The sequence below is a fragment of the Nicotiana sylvestris genome, chromosome 2 (assembly GCF_000393655.2).
Source record: "Nicotiana sylvestris chromosome 2, ASM39365v2, whole genome shotgun sequence".
Lineage (NCBI taxonomy): Eukaryota > Viridiplantae > Streptophyta > Magnoliopsida > Solanales > Solanaceae > Nicotiana > Nicotiana sylvestris.
The window spans coordinates 153,216,335-153,238,015 of NC_091058.1; positions in this window are offsets into that span (position 1 = coordinate 153,216,335).

Below are 21,681 nucleotides of genomic sequence, written 5' to 3' on the forward strand. Positions count from 1 at the left end.
CTTGTACATAGGCCCATGGAGAGATCGAATGATGTCCCGCGGGCCCTAGGAGCATTTGAGGCATTAATGTATTCATGATTTTCATTAGAGTCTGTTAGTCTATTTGCGAGTCTATATTTTCTTTTATTGGAGTCTGTTAGTTGTTTTTCGAGGCTGTTGTTTTCACCTTCTGTTAGAGTTTGTTGGTCTTGTTTTGAGTCAGAGTTTGTTAATTTCCCTTTTCTAGTCTGTTAATTTTATAATGTGGTAGAATGAGTGGTTGTAATCAAAACTGTTTTATTTTATGGAAAAAATTTGAAAATCCCAAAATGTTTTGTTATTTATATTATGCACTTATCTCCAAGAACTACGCTTGGTCTGATTCATGTGGTGTCATGATACGTAAGCAATCTCCATAGGATTTGACCATAACAAAAAGACAAAAAAAAGAGAGGAAAAAAACAAGAAAATAAAAGAGAGAAAAATAAGAAACCACGGGGAGGAAACAACGACAAAACAAGGGAGGGAAATGAGAGAATAAAACAAAGGGAAATCAAGCAAAAGAAAGGCAAGAATGAAAAAGAAAAAAAAGAGAGAGGGAGAAAACAAAAGTTGCAAACGAAAATAAGGAAAAGCCGGGATGATGCAAGCAGCCGATCAAATGCATAATAGAAACGGTTAACTGCTTAGGTGCATTCACTCCTCAAATGTGCGGTTGTCTATCTGTTAAGCTTTAATCACTAACAAGTTTGTTGTTGACAATTCAGTACAGAAAGGTGGTTGGTTTGTGATTCCCGAAGTAGTAACTCCTTTCCACAACATAAAGTCAAAAGGCAATGGCAGACAACAATAGAACTGAGTTGGTTGATACCGGGTCCCGAAAACAGTTGTTTGAATAGGAAAATGTGTTGGTTAAATAGGTAAAGATGTTGAGACAGCACATGACGGACATGTATGAGGCTTGGATAACTGGGAAGGCACCACCCCCGCCACCACCTACCTTCTTAGATGCCGCCCTTACCCAACCTCCGGACACAATGCCAGATGATCCTCCATACTCTCTAGATCCACCCGCTTATCTCCAAGCCCACAATGCCCAATATTACCCCTTAGAGGTTGCCCACCAGGTTCCCAACTCATACAAGAAGGGCCCGCAGGATGAGCCTCATATTGAAAATGAAAAGTTCACAGGAAGAAAAGGGCGAGATGGGATACCCAGGGGGCTGAAAGGCATAAAATAGTCCTTAAAGAACAAGCAAGGAATAGGAGACGAGGGTAGCATGTCTTACAAAGAATTGTCTATGTCCCTTGACGTTCGTCTGCCTGCGGGGTTTAAAGTGCCAAAGTTTAACTTGTATGATGGCTGTGGAGATCCGATAGCCCATTTGAGGGATTATTGCAGTGAAATGAAAAGTGTTGGCGAGAAAGATGATTTGTTGATGGCGTATTTCATGAGAGCCTGACTGGGGCAGCTTTGGAATGGCATAATCATCAAGATATCGGTAGGTGGCCCACATTGGGTGACATGACTCAAGATTTCGTTTGATACTTTCAATACAAATTAGGCATTACCCTAGATCGCTCCTCCCTATCTAAAATGGAAAAGAAGCCGGAGAAAAGCTTTAGGGAGTTTGGGCTCAGATGGAGGGAGCAAGCGGCTCGAGTCAGTCCCCCGATTGGTGAAGAAGAAAGGGTTGAACTTTTCCTACAAGCCCAGGGGCCCACCTACTTCAGTCATTTGACCCCGGCCTTGGGTAATCCTTTCAATGATATGTTAAAAATGGGGGAGATGGTAGAAGAGGGAATCAAGTCAGGCAAAATCATGAGTTATTCGGCATTGAAAGATACCACAGAAGACATTTGGAACATCCCAGTAAGCTTGGGTGGAAGAAAGAGAAACAGAAAAGATGATCCGATGGGTCTTCCTACTCAACACTTCCAGCCCCGACATCGTCCCCGTGGATATCCTTGTGCACCAGATGACCCTCCCTAATGCTACTTCTCTCCACAGAACTCCCAAAGTCATACATCACTTTCCCAGTACCCTGTCCACAATGCACCACCATATGCGCCTCACCCACAAGGCCCGTGATGGCCCACACTACTTCCCCAAATGTCTTACCCTCCCCCACGAGCCTACCGAAACCCTCCTGGATCAGGTTTCCAACCCAATCAAGCATTTAAGAACGAGAGGTTGCGGAAGAAGAAAACCTTCACTCTATTGGGAGAATCATATTCCAGTCTGTTCCAGAGGCTAAGGAAAGTGGACATGTTGAAGCCAATTCAGATAAAAATGCCAAACCCTCTTCCAAAGAAGTTTGATTCTTCTCAAAGGTGCACATGTTGTTCAGATGCCCCGGGTCATGACATAGAGAAGTGTTGGAATCTGAAGAATGCGATTCAGAAGCTTATTGATGCAGGCGACATTGTCGTGCAAAATCCAGATGCAGCAGACACCAGCCAAAGTCAATCGCCTGTGCACAATGAGACGCACATGGTGGGTATGATTTATTTGGAAAGAGAATGTGAGAATTCTTCTGGGAGCCTCGAAGGTCCATGTGCTACTTGTCACACCTCCTTTTTACCTACACCCCCGAAGAGATGTATATAAAGGAGTTTTTTTCCAACTTAAAGTGACAATCGAAACGAGATTAATTTATTTAAAGATTCAGAGTTGCCACTTGGGAGATTTATGGTGTCCCAAGTCACCAGTTTTAAATCTCGAATCAAGGAAAAATTGACTCTATTTAACAGTCCGCGAACCAGAAATCCGGGTAAGTAATTCTGTTAACCCGGAAAAAGGTGTTAGGCATTCCCGAGTTCCATGGTTCTAGCACGGTCGCTCAACTGTTACATTCGGCTTAATTATCTGATTTTAAACAATTATGAACCAGAAATCCGGGTAAGTAATTCTGTTAACCCGGGAAAAGGTGTTAGGCATTCCCGAGTTCCGTGGTTCTAGCACGGTCGCTCAACTGTTACATTCGGCTTAATTATCTGATTTTAAACAATTATGAACCTATGTGCAGATTTTAACTTTTGACCGCTTTTAATTAATTTTTAAAGAAGGTTGAACGTCATTTAAAACATGTCTTTGGATCGCGCCACATGAAATGCACCCGAAATCCTAAACACATTTTAGTCAACGTTTTAAGATTTTGATTTGGGTCGCATGAAATGCACACCCGAGTTTAGGAAGATAAATGTTATAAGAATAGCGCGCCTAGAGCAACTATGCATTTTTAACTTTGCGAGGGCCACGAAAATTTGGTAGATGGAACGCCCTGAGTTCTAAGGATTTTAAAAGAAATAAGTATGTGAGGGCCATGCATTTAGGATTTCAATTGGCATGGCATGCCCCAATTATTCTAATAAAGGTATTTCTAAATTAGTCTTAATGTCCATAAATTATAACTCGTCTAATATGACTTGCCTCAAATTCATTTTTAGGATCTAGTTGATTAGGAAAGAAAGAAAAAGAAGAAAAAAGACTAAGAGACTCTAATTGATTGTTCGAATCGCTTAAAAGAAAAATTGCTATTACGACAAAACCAACCAAATGAAGAACTGCATTTTTTGAAAAACGAAATAGGTCCAAAAAGCGAAACAATCTATTTGCAAACACATTCAGGCTTGGGCTCAAATTAGCCCAATTCTTGATAGAAGAAAAAGGTGTCCATGACATGGCACATGCACCTGAAGTGGACTTTTAAGAATTGGGCCAGCACTAAGCCCAATCTTCAGAACTAAACAATCATGCATATTCAATTAAATTGCCCAACCAACTAAGACGAAACAAACACAGAATTAAACTGACAGTTACTTCTGAATGTTAACTAACTAACTAACTAGCTAATCATCTGGCATTTTTAATATTCACATTTATACATGTTCACAAATGAATCAGATGGAACATTCATTAGCTAAGTCAGCTGTAAGCCCAACTCTCAAAACCCAATTGAGGGTGCCAAACCAATTGGAATGCAAACTCCGCAAAACTATATGAAACCTGCCATTGGATTAACAACTTTTTTTACTTCTGCCTTTTAACGAATCGAACCCAAATTGACTAACTGAGCATTTGGAATTTCAAATACCAATTCTGAGTTTAAACATGTTCACACACCATCCGAAAGTAAATCAACGCATGCACTTACCCTTTGAAGTAACCTAGACCAATCTTTTTTTTCTTAGCATGATCTTATACACCCACAACTTAAGAGAAAACACTCAGCTACCCAATTACATGAACGCTGCCACATCCAAACACCGCAAACAGTTTAAATGAACTACAGAGCACAGAATATCTACTACAGTCCACATTACGAGATTTAATATGGTCGAATGTAAAGTCTAACTACTCATTCAAATAAACAAGTTGTTCCCCAAGTTTTCATGATAATTTCAAGCTAAATATAATAGTTAAAAACCCACTTATCCAAACTAGAACTCAATTTAGGCGATATAACACATCAAGTAAAAAAAACAAATCAAGAGAAATATGAAGGAGTCGACAAAACTGATGCTATGCTTTTAACTTCTACTTTTCATTTCATTCTTCAAGTTAAACTTCACAAGCAATAGAGGTTCAGGAGCATGTACCTGGATGTAGAAGAAACAAAAGAAAAGGATAAAGGATCAGCAGCTACAGAGCAACAATCAACAACAAATTTTAACCAGTTTCAAACCCAGAAATTGAATAAAACAGCTCAAAAAGCAGTTTTGAATGCACAGTCTAACCAGCAGACCTCTAAACCAATCTCAATGACCATTTCTAAGTTCAAATAATCAAGAAATCGATTCTGAGAGAAGAGAATTTCAGTTTTCAAAACTAAAGCCCAATGAAACAGTGTTTTCTACAAAAAAAATTCAGTTGTTTAGTTGTTTTCCGGATTTTTCCTCTATTTCCCCCCAGAATCTGACTTGAACCTCAAGTAAGGATGCCCTTATAGGCTAGGTCTTTAGTGCAACAGAGAATGAGTTCAGTTTTGCACTTGAACCCTTTTTGAATTTTCATTTTTGCTCTCATGTCCTTAGTTTTGAAATCAGTATTTCATATAAGTCCCAATCCCAGCTTCTAGAAAACTTCCCTATTCAGTTACAAGAGATTCCCCCTCCTAAATTTCCTATACTAACCCCTAGACCCTCTGTTTTTACTTTGGGAACCAAATGGGTCATATTGACCCAATAGCTCAAACAGACATGGGCTCAGATTCGACTCAAGAACCCAAAAAACCCCCTTGAGGTGAGGTCTAAACTGGCCTCAAAGCCCAAGCAGCAAATACAACCCAAACCAAATCAGTATTTCATAGCAGGCAAAAGAAAACACTCAAACAATTCGCAAAACCCAAAACCTAAACTAAGTGACTGACTAATTAACAAAATAGGCAGGGATTCAAAATGACCTAATTAAATTAAACTATGCGACTAAACAAAAGACGAAATGAGAAGTTTAAGTATGGCACTAATAAAAACTAAACAGACCACAAACTTAAGATTTGAAAAAGAAAACTGAAAAGCCAACGGAACAGATACGAACACAAAATCAATCTAGAGGGAACCTAGGTTCAAACCCTTGCTCGAATTTCAATCAAAGTAAAAAGAAATCTAACCAAAGAAAGGGAGAAGAAAAGAAGAGGAATAAAAGGTGAAACACAGACAGAAAAGAAAAAGGAAGAAAACTTACCCAGTAAACTCGAAATAACACTAGACATCTTGATTTAAACGAAACTGATACTAATCACTTGTTCTTTGTCAAGAACAAATGAGCATCATCAATTCGCGTTGAATCAAACTTCAAACTCGAACAAATCGGAAGCCTATGGTCATGCATGCCAACAGATTCGACGGAAATTGATTTTGGGCTTTTAGGGTTCGAACTCAGATTTGAAATTCGAGGAGTTCTGGGATGATTTGAGGGAATTTGTATGGAGATTTAGGACGGGGAGGTGGATAGGATTCAAGGGTGTGATTTTGGCGAGGATTGGTGGTGGCGCCGCCGGGCTGAGGCGGTGGAAATTGGGGCGGCGGGCTAGGGTTCTGAAGAGAGTCTCTGAAGGTTAAGCGAATGAGGGAGCTAGGTTAGGGGTGGGGGTGGGGATGGTTCAGACATTTAAATACTAAAACGACCCCACTTCCCAACCGTTAGATGAGCCGGGGATGGAGGGCCAAGATTAACTTAAATAAAAAAGGCCTCGAAACGACATAGTGTCCTGACCGTACTACGTCGTTTTAGGGGTCTTAATTGGACCAGGCGTGGGCAGTGGTTCGGACTGGGCTGAGGCGGGTTTAGCACTGGGCTGAAACGAAAATGGCCCAGCATTAAAATCAACTCCCTTCTCTTTTTTTCTTTTTTTTCCTTTTGATTTCTTTTCCTAAAAAAAAATTAAATTGAAAATTTAAAAACCTAAATTAATTCCTAATCAAATTATCCTATCAAATTGAATTAACTAACTCTTAAATAATAATTATCACCACTAATTAAATACCAAGTTAAAGAAAAACCACCAAAATTCAAAACTAAAACTAAAGAATGCAAGATAAACTATTTTTGTGATTTTTTCATTTTTATAAAATAACTAAATTACTTAATTAATGCAAAATTATATCCTAAATGCAAGTGCAGAATATTTTTGTATTTTCATGAATTAAATAAAATAAACATACACATACAAATGCAGACAATTATCAGGAAATGCCACGAATCCACAAGAATTGCAAATAATGAAAGAAGTTATTTTGTTTTGAATTTATGGGAGTAATTCATATAGGGCAAAAATCACGTGCTCACACTACTAAGCTTTCAGCGCTATCAGAGTTTGATCTTACGAACGAGCCGGCAAAAGGAACCCAAAAGCAATTTGTTAAAAACAATGTGATGAAGACATGTGAAGGTCCTAGTATTGTTGATGCAGAATTCAGTAGCTAAGATACCGTGCTTGGTAATTGGAAAGACGCTCCATTTCTTGGTCTGCCGGAGAAGAGTTTTGGTGGTTTAGTTTGTTGTCATTTCTGTTGTGCGGGTTATTTCAGGGTTGTAATCTGGATATTATCTTGTGACTCAAACCCTTCTATCCTTTTATTTTGTCTAGTTCCTTTAGTCGTAGTATCTCATTTAGTGTTATCTAGGTTTGTTTTAGGGTTGTACCCCAGTTTATTTTGCTTGTTTTGTTGTTCAAACCCTTTCACCATCTGTCTAATGCAATTCTCTGTTTTCTGCTATTTCTAGTCATTTTTTAATTCTCTTCTCCTTTTACAGTTCTTTTCATGATGGTTCTAGTGACATGACATGCACATCATAATTCTCAGCCTGATCTTTAAAAGTCAGCTTAGTCAGGAAGCAATGAAACAATTTTGAAGATGATGGGGACATTTGAGGGAAATAAGTAAAGGCATTGTGAGATCATTTCAAGCCCAAATCGTGTGAAATTGGGGCAGACAGAACATAAAGAAACCTTATTAAAATGCACCATGCCGCATCAGGTTGAAGCTAAAGGCAAGTTTGCCCAAATTGACAGAGGCCGTTTGTGGTAATGAGAGTGAGGGTGTTGGCCAAAGGTGCTTTATAGTTAACAGATGCAGAAGGCGAATGTGTGGATATGATTATCAAATTTGGTACAATCAAAAGATGTTACAAATGTTTTCCATGGTTTGTTTAATTGTGTAGTTTGCACTTGGCATGCTTTGGAGATTGGAGTGACGAAGGCATTTTCTTCTGCTATCTAAACACTAGATCCTTCGTTACCCCTTTGAGCCTTATTTATTTTCTTTCATACCCCTCTTTCGGAATCAGTAGCAAAGATTAGAAACGCAAGCGTGAAAGATAAGTAAAGGAAAAAGAGAAAAGAAAAAGAAGAAAAAGAAAGAAAAAGAAGAAGAAAAGAAAAAAAAGAAGAAAAAGAGAAGAAAAAGAAAAAGAAAGAAAGAAAAAAACAACAAAACAACAAAACAACAAAAAGAGAAAAAGAAGAAAGAAAAGCAAAGAGGAGAAAGAGGAAGAAAAAGGAAAGAAAAATCACAACAACAAAGTAATTCCTATGACATGAACTACGTTCGACCTGATTCCTTTTGAGGATACGTAGGCAGCCTCACGGTTCGGCCCATCAAAAATAAAAATCCAAAAGTCTCCAAGCAAGAAACTGGGGTAGAAGCTGTGGTTCTTGTAAGAAATCTGATTCCGAAAGTTGTAATCTTGAACCCAAATGAGTTGTTTTGAGCCTTTTGATAACCTTTCTTTCTAACTCCATCCAAAAGCTAACGTTACGGTCCAAAGAAAGACCTTCCAATCAGTCTTCTAGAGATGCCAAGGCGAGCAAGTAGAGGTGAATCATATCAGGGGCAACACTCCAATCCAAACAAGGGAAATGAAAAATGATAGAATCTTATTGATGAAAACCCTCACGGGTACCGCAAGGCGATGAAAGCTGAGAAAAATCAAAATGAGAGAGTCTTATTGGTGAAAACCTTCACAGGCACCTTAAGGCGACTATAAGTTGAGAGAAAGAACAAAATGAGAGAGGCTTGATGGTGAAAACCCTTCGGGCACTACAAGTCGAATAAGGATTGTGAGTCAAATTGGATAATCGAAATATTGAAGCCCAGTTTCACGGTTTAAGGGTACAACAAGAGTTGAATATCAGACTTGCTTAACAGAATAGGCCTCAGGTGCATGTCATGGTCATTAGAGTTGGTATCCACATCTGATAGGTTTCTATTTTGTAGTTTTCTTGTTAGGAATCATCTCTTTCCATTATCCTTTACTCTGTCCCTTTTTTCTTGTTTACTTCCTCTTCATGAGTCTGTTTGGTCAGAATAAGTAAGAAATAACTTCAAAATCTGCCACAAATTTTCCAAAACGAAATCTGGTTAGCACGTCACAGTGTCATAAGTCAGGAAAGAACGACAAGTGCGCAGAGTTGGTAGCGATCAACATACTTTGGGGTACATAAGAAATACAAAGGTCTAGTATATTTCAATTCGTGAATAATGCAACAAATAGAGGATGTTGGGTGAACGGGTCAAAGGTATTCTCTATGATGAGATCAACAAAGAAAATGGTTAACCAGTGTCAAGCGAGGTCTTCCAAGCAGAAATCAAAGTTATCATGACTAGTGAGGGAACAATAGACTTCAAGGCCAAGACCAGTGATTTAAGTCAGGAAAGAACAGCATGCGCACTAAGTGGATAGCCATTAATGTGCTTTGGAATTCATGAGAAACACAAAGGTGCAGTACATGTCAACATAAGAGCATGATGCAACAGATGGAGGGTGTTAGGAGGACGGATCAAAGGTATTTTCGGTGAAACACAAAGGTTGGTAAATGTCAGTTCATGAGCAATGCAACAAATAGAGAATTGGATCTGAACGGAGAAGGGGTATTTTCTGTGATAAGGACGACAGAGAAAATGGCTAGCCCATAAACAAGCAAGGTCCTCAAGTGGAAATCAGTTATCATGGGAAGTTAAGGAGAAATCGCCCTCAAAGTCAAGGCCACAAACCAACCACCACATTTTAAACTGACAAGATTTTTCTTTGATTGAAACAGGGGCAGAAAATTTCGTTTGTTTCGGAAAAACCCACCGTAAGGAAAGGCAAGCGCCATACAGGTTTGACTGTAAATTTTCAGGACCCTCCTGGAAAATGAGACCTAGTTTAAAAATTAAAACAATCATGAGTAGTAAAACCTGGCATAAATGTACCCCAAAAGAACATAAGTTGGTTACAAAGTTTGCATGTGTAAGATAGGATTTGATTAGAAGTTTTTAGGACCCTCCTGGATAATGGGGTTTAGCTTTAAAACTTCCATTAGATAACAAGATTTAGTGTAAGCTCTGTTGTAGGGTAGTGTAATTCAGCTGTAAAAATTGTCACCCTTAGGATAATACTTGATTTTTGACTTTTAGGACCCTCCTGGATAATGGGATGTAGCTTTAATATTTTCTTACCTTCAGAAGATATAGCTTAGATTTAAAATTATCGTTTAATTAAGAGTTGTCAGGACCCTCCTGGATAATGGGGTGTAGTCTAAAGATCGGTTTAGATAACAAGATGTAGCGAAAGTAATACCTTTAGGAGATATAATTTAGATTTAAAACTGTCGTTTAACTAGGAGCTGTCAGGACCCTCCTGGATAACGGGACCTAGCTTTCAAATTCTTATTAATATTTGGTAATATGAGTCACTCACATATGTTCCCAGCTACCAAACTAGGGCAGAAAATTTTTCTTTGTTTTGTCTATTTTTGTTGAAATCAGGTACCCACTTGGAGAACAGGGAGAAGCAGTTCAAGTTCAGAAATCAAGCGCCCACCTGGAGAGCACGGGAATACAATTCAAGTTTAGAAATCAGGCGCCCACCTGGAGAGCACGGGAATACAATTCAAGTTCAGCAGTTAGGCGCCCACCTGGAAAGCACAGGAATACAATTCAAGTTCAGCAGTCAGGCGCCCACCTGGAGAGCATGGGAATACATTTCAAGTTCAGCAATCAAGCGCCCACATGGAGAGCACAAGAATACATTTCAAGTTCAGCAATCAAGTGCCCACCTGGAGAGCACGGGAATACAGTTTAAGATCAGCAGTCAGGCGCCCACCTGGAGAGCACGGGAATACAGTTCAAAGTTCAGCAATCAGGCGTCCACTTGGAGAAAAGGGAAAACATCTCAGATTACAATCCAAATCGGCAACAAAGGGACTTCACTGGGAGAATACAAGTCAACAAGGCAACAAGAACCACAAGATCAAGTTTGAAGATATAGACAAGATTTTTGTAATATGTCATAGTTTAGTCTAGCTTCTTTATATTTTGACATGGTGTAATAAGGGATTCATTAAGCAGTAGCAGCAGCAACAACAGTGAAATCATCAGCTTCATGGTAGTCCTAGCTACCAAAACTTCCCGAACTATATTGACCTGATTCCTTTATAGCCAAGTGTAGGCAAACCTCAGAAGCAGGGTGCAGTCAAAATATTCAAAAACAATGCTTCCCATGGAGTATTCAAACAGGCAAAAATCGCTCGAATTTGCTCACTTTATCTTTGCACAAAACTCTTCGTGTTTTCGAGCAAAGAGGGGCAGCTGTGAGTATGTGATTTTTGCCTATATGAATTACTCCCATAAATTCCAAACAAAAATAAATTTTTCCCATTATTTGCAAATTCGTAGATTTTTGTAGTTTTTGTTTGCATTTGTCCGTGCATATTTAATTTTGTTTAATTCATGAAAATACAAAAAAACACATGACATTTGCATTTAGGATCTAATTTTGCATTTTTGTGTTAATTAGTAATTTAGTTGTTTACAAAAATAGAAAATTACAAAAAATAACTCATATTTACACTTAGCTTCGAATCTTGTAGTTTACTTTCATTTGGTAATTAATTAGTTGTTGTGAATATTATTTTTGAGTAAATAATCTAATTTGGTGGGATAATTTAGTTTGGGATTTAATTTAGGTTTTATTTTTAATTTTAATTTTGAAAAGAAAAGAAAAAAAAAACTTGAAATTGAAAAACCGAAAAAGATTTTGAAACAAGAGGATTTGAGCTTTAGGCTCATCAATTGATTTCCCCCAGGCCCAAACACCTTTCTCCAAAAATCTGCTCAAACCCGTCCAAAACAGCCCACGACCCGCCCCCTAAACTCGACCCACTCCCCAAATATACAGACTCACAAAGCCCTAAATCCCAAGCGCAGAGACAGGAACACTGTTCCTCTTCTCCAAATCGAATCCAGCCCCATTTCAGCCCAAATCCATGGCGAGTGATTCCAAACCCATAACCATGCGTTCCTCCTTCTCTCCTTTTACCGTTTTTGACGGTTTCTGGAGCAAAAAATTCCCCTCTCCTCTCACTCGTTCGAATTTGAGATACATCTCACGATTGGAAGGTTCTGAGAATGATTTGCTGGATGAGTGTGAGGCGTTGGATTGATTTCACTCAATTCGATCCTCACATTCATCAGGGTTTCGTTTTCAAAAAGGAACCTCATCCGATTTTGAGGGGAGGATTCTGGGTAAAACAATCGGAGAGGAAAAAGAGTTTGGAGGGTTTTTGAACTTATAATCTCTCTTCTCTAATTTTTTTTTCTTTTCTAAAAAAAAAATTCAAAGAAGCATACACATTTTTCTAAAAAATTTCTCAATCCTAATTTGAGTTCCTAAGAGTTGAAAAATGAATTGAAGCTCAAGTTCGTTGACTTGGTTTTCCTACTATTGTCCTACTGATTTGCTGCTGAACCTCGCTAGGATTTGGAGTCAAAAGGTGTATTGTTGAGTCTATAATTATTACAAGAAGTTTGAAATTTCAGGTTCAATCTCTTTCTCTTTTGCATCTCTGTTTTAAGGTATTCTTAAGCTATGGGATTGTTTTCCAGAATGGTGTTTTCTCTTCTTTGATCCAATCTCATGAAGAAGTCGAGCATTGATTTATCATTTAGTCTCGATTCGTATTCGAGAACGATACTTAATATGTTATCTTGCTGATAAAGTCCTTTCTCCCTGTTTCGATGTGCTGAATATGGTCATTCAATAAGAGCTGAATGAGTGATTGTTGTGTATCCTCGATATGTTTTACTGTCATTATAGGGTTGAAGTACATTTTGAGTCAAGATTTCGTCGCTTTCAGATGAGCGATGTGTTCAGTTTTGTGATTGTTAAGCGAGCATAAAACTATGGCATTTATTCTCATGATGTTTGTTTTTTGGACTTTAAGTGATTTGTTCTTGTGAAATCTTCCTCATTTACTAGAAGCTTTAAACTAGGATAAACCTATTGCTGGGACAGTTGGTTTGTTAAGTGTTGTTGGTCATAATTTTTAGTCATTTTGTTAAGGAATGATCGTTTCATAGTTGAGCTTTCCCTGTGCATCTTTGTCGCACATAGAACTGCACTGTGACCTTTGGTAAATTGGCTGCTTTTTGTCGCTAGTTCTGGGTATTCTGTTTCCTTCCTTCATGAGATTGTAAAGGTTTAGGACGCATATTTTAAGCTTAGAAATCATAGTTAATTGGAAACATGATGGTGTGTCTTGTTCTGCTTTGTTCGTCGGTCGTCAACAACAGTTAGCTAGTTTCATCCTTTAAAAATCATGCTCAGTTTCTTGTGTTACAAACTGCTTGATTACTTTCACATGTTTCTTTGGGATGTGGTGAACAAGGAATGCCCATATTTGAACTACCTCATTTCTATGAACTTTGAGAAGAGTTTCCCATTCTGATTGTTTTTCTTGGATGTACAAGTTGTTAATGAGTTCATTCATGGCTGCGATAGATGTTTTGTGATCTCTCTTTGAGTTCTGTTTCATTTGGTCATCGATAAATTAGACAGAGGCCAGTTTAAGCTTACTTCTGTTAGTTGGAATTCCATAACTGGTGCATTCAAGTGCAATTTTCAGAAAGTGTCCGTTTGTTTTCCTCTCTTTGAAATGAGTTTATGATGGACGATTTGATATCTTTTCTGTTGGGGTCGTACGTCTGCCCGTCGGTGCCTGAATTGTTCTGCTGTTCTTTGAAAACATATAGCAATTTGTGCTTAGATCCTTTTGCCATCAAGAGTGAGCATATGTTCTGAGAAGTGAAATAGCTAGCTTATTGTCTTTAGTGTTCCATGAGTTGCATTATTCTGTTTTGAGAGCTTCTTACTGAAGTTGCTAGCAACCTTTGAGCTAACTTTGTTGTGTGAACTTGAGTCACTGCTTATTACATACGTTCCATGACCTGAATTTTCCTAAAGAGTAAGGTATAAAAGAGGTGATTTTCGTGTTTGAAAGTGATACTCCCATGAAAGAATGGTCTGCTACTGAGAGGGATTCTCTTATGATTAAACTGTATGCTTTCACCATTTTACAATGGGCTCAGACTATTCATGTGAGTAGCTATAATAATAACAGGCCAATACAAATTCTCTTTAAGTGGTTAGGAATTTTGAATGGATGCTATATGGTACTATCTTCACATTAGTCCTTTGATGAGTTGAGGGGGACTATATTAGCCAAACGTATAATTTATGGCCCTCAAAGTTTAGTTTGAGTTTTCCTTTAAAAAATTGGAATTGAGGTGTGCTGTGCGGAATAAAATCTTAAAATACATGGCCCTCACTTAATTAATTTTTTTAATCCTTAGAAATCGAGGCGTGTCATTTAGTTGAATTCCCTTGGCCCTCGCAAACTTGAAGGTGCATAGTTGCTTTAGGCGCGCTATTTTAAAATTACCTTCCTAAACTCGGGTATGCATTTATGTGACCCAAATCCAAGTCTCAACGTTAGAAAAAATGTGTCGTAGACCGCGGGTGCATTTATGTGACGTGGTTCAAGATGTGTTTTAGATGATGTTGAATCTTTATAAAGAATATTTAAATAAAAGCGGTTATAAAGTTAAAATTGAACCATAGGCTAAAACATGTATTCGAATCAGATATTGGGCCAATTATAACAATTGAGCGACCGTGCTAGAATCACAGAACTCGGAAATGCCTAACACCTTCTCCCGGGTTAACAGAATTTCTTACCCGGATTTCTGTGTTCGCGGATTGTAAAACAGAGTCAATCTTTTCCTCGATTCGGGATTTGAACCGGTGACTTGGGACACCATAAACTATCCCAAGTGGCGACTCTGAATTTTAAAATAAATAATCCCATTTCGATTGTCACTTTAAGTTGGAAAAAACTCCCTTTATACTCCCTTCCCGGGGTAGGTAAAAAGGAGGTGTGACAGTAACTGCCCGACCGGCCATCGTACGGTGGTAAATGTATGACTGTCCAACTAATGGTAACTGCCCGACCGACCGTCGCACAGTGGTAAATGTATGACTGTCCAACCAGTGGTAAATAATGATACGTAGCTACCCAACCGGTGGTAACTGCCCGACCGACTATGCCCGGTAGTAAATGCATGTTTGCCCGACCGGCCGTAGCACGGTGATAAATGCATGACTGCCCGACCGGCTGTAGCTCGATGGTAAATGCATATGCATGAAGATGCATGTATTACTATATTATGAACATGAACATTTTTATCAAATACCTCAATAGGGAACTAGACACATACTTAAACATACTTGAATATCACTTTATGGGAATGAATAACATAGACATACCTAACTGCTAAGAGAAGAACCACTTATGGAATATCATTACGTTTACGTATTGTTACTTGGATCATGCCAAAAGGAGTAGGGAAAAATCTGTATGATATTCTTGGAAAGGTTGCACCGTAATCCTTTAGAACCGCAAAATTTTACGTTGCTAAAGTTCTAATAATTCTCTTTGGAATTGTTTGGTTGCAAGAATTTTTGTTCAAAACTTGTAGGAATTCTAGCATTTTGATTTTGAGAAAGCAATTGATAAAAAGATACAATAGGGCGGGGGAAATGACAAGTTAGCTAAACACAAGGATAGCTTCCAAAAACCATCATGATTCACTAAATAACTGATAGCATACAGACATGCTATAAAAATATGGTACTCATTATAGTGGTGAAAATAATGATTTACAACTGAAGTAATCAACCGACAAAAGCTCCAATAAGATACCTTAAATATGAGGAATTAATCAAGATTCTAGTGTTCATGATAAGTAAAACTATGTTTGTGACCTCATTGTCATCTCTGCCAAACAAAGGTTGTGCTCTCTAATGAAGTTTACTAAAGAAAGAACAAAGCTCCTTATAAAGTGGGTGCTTTCTTGGCTGGCTTAGAAGTAGGATATCTGGCTTAACACAACCATCAGAAAAGGGTTTTTTCACAATTGTAGCAGGTGTTCGTTGTTTTGTATTAAAATTATTAGAGTGAAGTGTCTTGTTATTAACCTATTAGGTTGCCACCTAATCAAAATGATTTAAGAGTCATTTATCTAAGAGGTGGTTTGCTGCCACGTGGGGGTGGGGAGGGAATTTTAATCTTTATCCAACTTATTAGTTAATTAGGTAATGTCCTGTTACCCGGTAATTAACTAATTACCCACATAATTAAGAATTGTCTCAAATTACTTAAAATTTTACTTATTTTTAATACACTTTAGACATCACACTATCATAGTGATGTGGTACCATATAAATCAATACATACACTATTATTTCATTAAAACATCCATGTAAAAATACATATATTTTCTCAACTTCTTATTTTTCTAATGTTATATAAAGTGTACAAATTTTCGTATACTTAATTTTTAAAATGATAAAAAAGGATAACCTTCTTTTCTTGTGAAAAAATTTCATATCTTTACAATAAAGAAATCTCATAAACTTTTCTCATATTATATGTATAATTTAAAACATATTCGAAAGTAGTAATATTAATAACTATATAAAATCATATTTTTCAAATTTTTTTTTCTTTACAAAAATGTTCTGCTAAATATACCATATCAAATATATATATATATATATATATATATATATATATATATATATATATAACGGTATCAAAATTGTTAAACTTACGGGGCGTAACATCCTTCCTCCCATTAGAACATTCGTCCTCGAATGTTAACTCTTAGAGATTTGCAAAATTTTCACTAGGATCTCCTCTGTAAATTAGACTTAACACCCAAACTATATCTGAAGTCTTGACTATTCACAACCTTTTGTACTCGAGTATCTCGTATCTTGTTTACCTTTAACTTACTTACCTTTCAATCTCGCATTGTATCTTCTGTTTCTCTCATAACCTCTCTTCAACATAGGTGGAAATTACGCCTTAAATCTCTACTGTAATACCTGCACCTCTGGTGCATACAAAACATGGCGAAAACTTCATACTTACTTCTTATGGCTCAGCTCTATGGCATGATCTGGAAACAAAAGAAGGGTAACATTTCCTAAATGCCATATAACCTCTCAATTATAAATGTGACACGCAACACACCCATACATGAAACTCTACTAGGCACGTCTTTGTAGACTCCCTAGGACACGACCTGATCGGATACCACTTTGTCATGCCCCAAACCTGGGGAGGGGTTCCTGGTACCCGATGCTGTATTGGTCTGAACGAACCACTCTATGACTCATTTTTTTCTTTGAAACTATCATGGGCCAACATGACCACAACTCTTAATGTATAACTATAAGTGAGAAAGTACTGTATCAATGAACCATTTTTCTGAAAAAAATGAATACATATAGGCCGTCAAGGCGTCTGGTATACTGTACAAAATGAACCTCTGTCTACAAAACCTCTAAGATTATTTGACAACAAATGGGACAGGGTACCAGCCTACCCATAAGTCTATAGCAAAACTCTGACACGATGACTCATAGATTTGGCTGCACTCCGAATGAGGTGGAGTTTTACTGATCCTTCGCTGAATGACAATCTAATCTACTATGAGGGCTCGTCAAATTGATTATCTATACATGCAGGCATGAATGCAGCATCCCCAACAAAAGGACGTCAGTACAAATAATGTACTGAGTATATAAGATAGAAATGAAACATAACAATAAGTCAACATTAAGAATCAACTTGGATCTCTGAAGTGCCATCGTATATACATACTTATCATACTCATATATATACAATGCTTCTCTTTGAGACTATTATCCATATCTTATGATGCATGACTGCCTAACTGATCAGTGGTAACTGCCCGACCGACCGTCGCACTATGGTAAATATATTATTGTGCAATCGATGGTAAATAATTATACATAATTGCCCAACCAGTGGTAACTGCCCGATCGACCGTCTCACTGTGGTAAATGTATGACTTCCCAACCGGTGGTAAATAATGATACATAATTACCCAACTAGTGGTAACTGCCCGACTGGCCGGTGGTAAATGCATGTCTGCCCGATCGGCCGTAGTACGGTGGTAAATGAATATGCATGACTGCCCAACCGACTATAGCACGGTGGTAAATATGTAACTGCCCAACCCGGCCATAACACGGTGGTAAATACATGACTACCCGACCGGCCGTAGCTCGGTGGTAAATGCATATGCATGAAGATGCATGTATTACTATATTATGAACATCAACATTTTTATCAAATACCTCAATAGGGAACTAGATATATACTTAGGCATGCTTGAATATCACTTTACGAGAATGAATAACATAGACATACCTAACTGCTAAGAGTATAACCACTTACGGAATATCATTACATTTACGTATTGTTACTTGGATCATGCCAAAGTAAAGAATGATTAGCCTTAACATACCTGGAATAGGGAAAAATCCGTATGATATTCTTGGAAAAGGTTGCACCGTACTCCTTTAGAACCGCAAAATTTTATGTTGCTAAGGTTCTAATAATTCTCGTTGAAATTGTTTGGTTGCAAGAAGTTTTGTTGAAAACTTGTAGGAATTCTAGCATTCTGATTTTGAGAAAGCAATTGATAAAAAGATACAATAGGGAGGGGGAAATGACAAGATATCTAAATCCAAGGATATTTTCCAAAAACCATCATGATTCACTAAATAACTGATAGCATACAGACTTGCTATAAAACTATGGTGCTCATTATAGTGGTGAAAACAATGATTTACAACTGAAGTAATCAACCGACAAAAGCTCCAATAAGATATCTTAAATATGAGGAATTAATCAAGATTCCAGTGTTCATGACAAGTAAAACCATGTTTCTGACCTCATTGTCATCTCTGCCAAACAAAGGTTGTGCTCTCTAATGAAGTTTTCTAAAGAAAGAACAAAGCTCCTTATAAAGTAGGTGCTTTCTTAGCTGGTTCAGAATGGGGATATCTGGCTTAACACAACTTTCAGAAAAGGGGTTTTTCATAATTGCACCAGGTGTTCGTTGTTTTGTAATGAAATTATTAGAGTGAAGTGTCTTGTTATTAACCTATTAGGTTACCACCTAATCAAAATGACTTAAAGAGTCATTTATTTAAGAGGTGTTTTGCTGCCACGTGTGGGTGGGGAGGGAAATTTTAATCTTTATCTAACTTATTAGTTAATTAGGTAATGTCCTGTTACCCGTTAATTAACTAATTACCCGTATAATTAAGAATTATCTTAAATTACTTAAAATTTTACTTATTTTTAATACACTTTATACATCATACTATCATGATCATGTGGTACCATATAAAATCAATACATACACTATTATTCTATTATAATATCCATGTAAATATATATATATATATATATATATATATTTTTTTTCAACTTCTAATTTTTCTAATCTCATATAAAGAGTACAAATTTTTGTATAATTAATTCTTAATATGGTAAAAAAAGGATAACCTTATTTTCTTGTGAAAAAAATAATTCATATTTGACAATAAAGAAAATCTCATAAACTTTTCTTATATTATGTGTATAATTTAAAACATATTCTAAAGTAGTAATATTAATAACTATGTAAAATCATATTTTTCAAACCATTTTTTTCCTTACAAAAATGTTCCGTTCAAAATATCATATCAAATATATATATTCATGTGAGTTGTTATTCGTGAAAGATGTAGTGTGCGTGGAGTAGGGATTCACTCGGAGTAGGGATTCACTCGGTTTCTTAGAGGTGTGGGTTACTTCTCTGGGTATTGTCGTGCTAATGGGGCACAGGTTTTTCGGCCCATTTGGGCGGTGCAATTGAGACTTGAGCAGAGTGAATGACTCTCGAGAAGCTTCTAATGAATGCAAGATTTATATGTAGCAATTCAGAGTTTTCCAGATTTGTATATGGCTAGGGTCTGAGATTTACAGTGGATGGTGTTGAGACTCGCGGTATTTCTATGTCATGGAATTTACGATTCAGCATTAGGAGGGTGAAGGAAATGATTTTGGATTCACAGAAGGTCTCTTCATAGTGGGTGTCTCGGGTGTGGTACTTTTTGGGATGCTTAAGAATGGATACAACGATTTATAGGCCTTAGGGCGGTGTGGTTTTATGCTAGGGTCTTGTGTGGTAAGTTTGGGTTGAGGATTGTGGTATTATGAGCGAGAAAATGTATCAACTTGAAGGCAATTCAAAAGAAACTCGGAGAAATAGGGTAGCTTGGTAGTAGGTTGGATCAATATGGTAATGGTATGCTCGGTACTTTGGTTCTCATGATGTGGTGAGTCTCTACAGGTGTTTTGTGACAGTACTCTTAGGTTTGGCGACTTGCGTGGCCTGGTTGAGTTAGAGAGATTCAGTTCTGACGGCTAGATTGTGTGTAAATGGATTTCAAATTGCTCTTGAGGATTTCCACCACGGTTTGAGGTGCATATTTCCTAACGACGTGAGGAGCATGTTGCGTATTGTGATTTTCTCCTAGATGGGATCAATGGAAGGTTTCTGACTGACTGGATATGTATTCTGCTGGTGACTTAGAGTTGATTACGAGATCCTAATACTTTTCATATGATGGCATGATTGATGCGGTGTGTCATATGGGATTAAGATTTGCACGTGCAAGGTCACTATTTAGTTTTAAAGGGAAGGTCATGAATTCTTAGGCAACATGGATGGTTTCATATGACTCGGTGAATGATATTACTTTTTGGTATTGCATGAGGATAGTGTGGATTTTAGAAGGTGCACCGTGTTTTGACTTCGGATGCTTCATTGATATCGCGGTACTCGCCTAGTTGATCGACTACTGATATTCAAATTTTGCTTTGTGTCACTGGAGAATTATAGAAGTATTCCTCGTGGGATAATTGTATATGAGAGATGTGTTAGACGTTCGGGCGGTGAAGTCGGGACCATATATAGTGATTTATGTGTTATATGGATTTAGAGACTAGGAGTTCTCAGGAGCAGATTGTTTTGTGGTTGTAGACTATGAAAGTGTGGCCAAAGCTAGTCAGGAGGATGGTATATGCTATGGTTAGGTCATTGTGGACCTTTGGAGGGTTATTTATCTATTTGTGGATGACTAGAGTTGATTGGGGCCCATTGGTAGGCCTAATGAGGATTTTTATTCTATACCGGGTTAGATTGGTTGACTCTGCACTGCTATTGTTGAGGGATGTGCCACTCGATTAGAGTTGAGCTTATTCGTGTTCTGATATGTTCTATGTATTACTCTTCTATGCTACGAGGGGTTGGGATCCATTGGTATATGCACATATGGTGCGGTTCTATTTGGGCCTTATAGTGGAATTTGAGTGAGAGAGGTATTAGGGTGTTGAATGATTTATTTCGCATTGGTTATGTTCTATCAGGTTTGTATGGCATTTTGTCATTTGCTTCTCCGTGGTTACAGTCATACACCTTGGGTACTTGATGTCAAATTGCGCGTGGTTATTGATTTTGAGCAGGGTGGCTTGAGGTATTTCATATGGATCAGTGATTGGATGGGGTCACACATTCCAGTGGTGTTATGTTGAGATATGATCCTTTGTGTTGGATTCATGTGTTATGGTTCTACTATGTGTGATGGTTTTTAGCATTTCATTGTGGCGGTACTTATTGAGCTTGCGGAACGGTTCTCTCGTTTGAGTCATTTTCCATGGTTGAGTACATCTTAATTGTTGCGTCTTGGTACACGGATTATACGGTTTGTTGTTTAATGTTGTATTGGTGTGTCATGTTGGTAGGGCGACTACATTTGACAAGATGAGGCCGCCAGACCTAGAATGGGTGCTATTGAATCGATTGCAGTATATTTAAAAGGATAATGTTGCTGATCGGCTTAGAAATTTACTTTAGTTCTTATCGAAGGAGAATGAGCTCCATGACTTGTTGATATGATGAATGGTGACGAGTTTCTGCGTGTTTCTTTCATCATCGGCAGTGTATGAA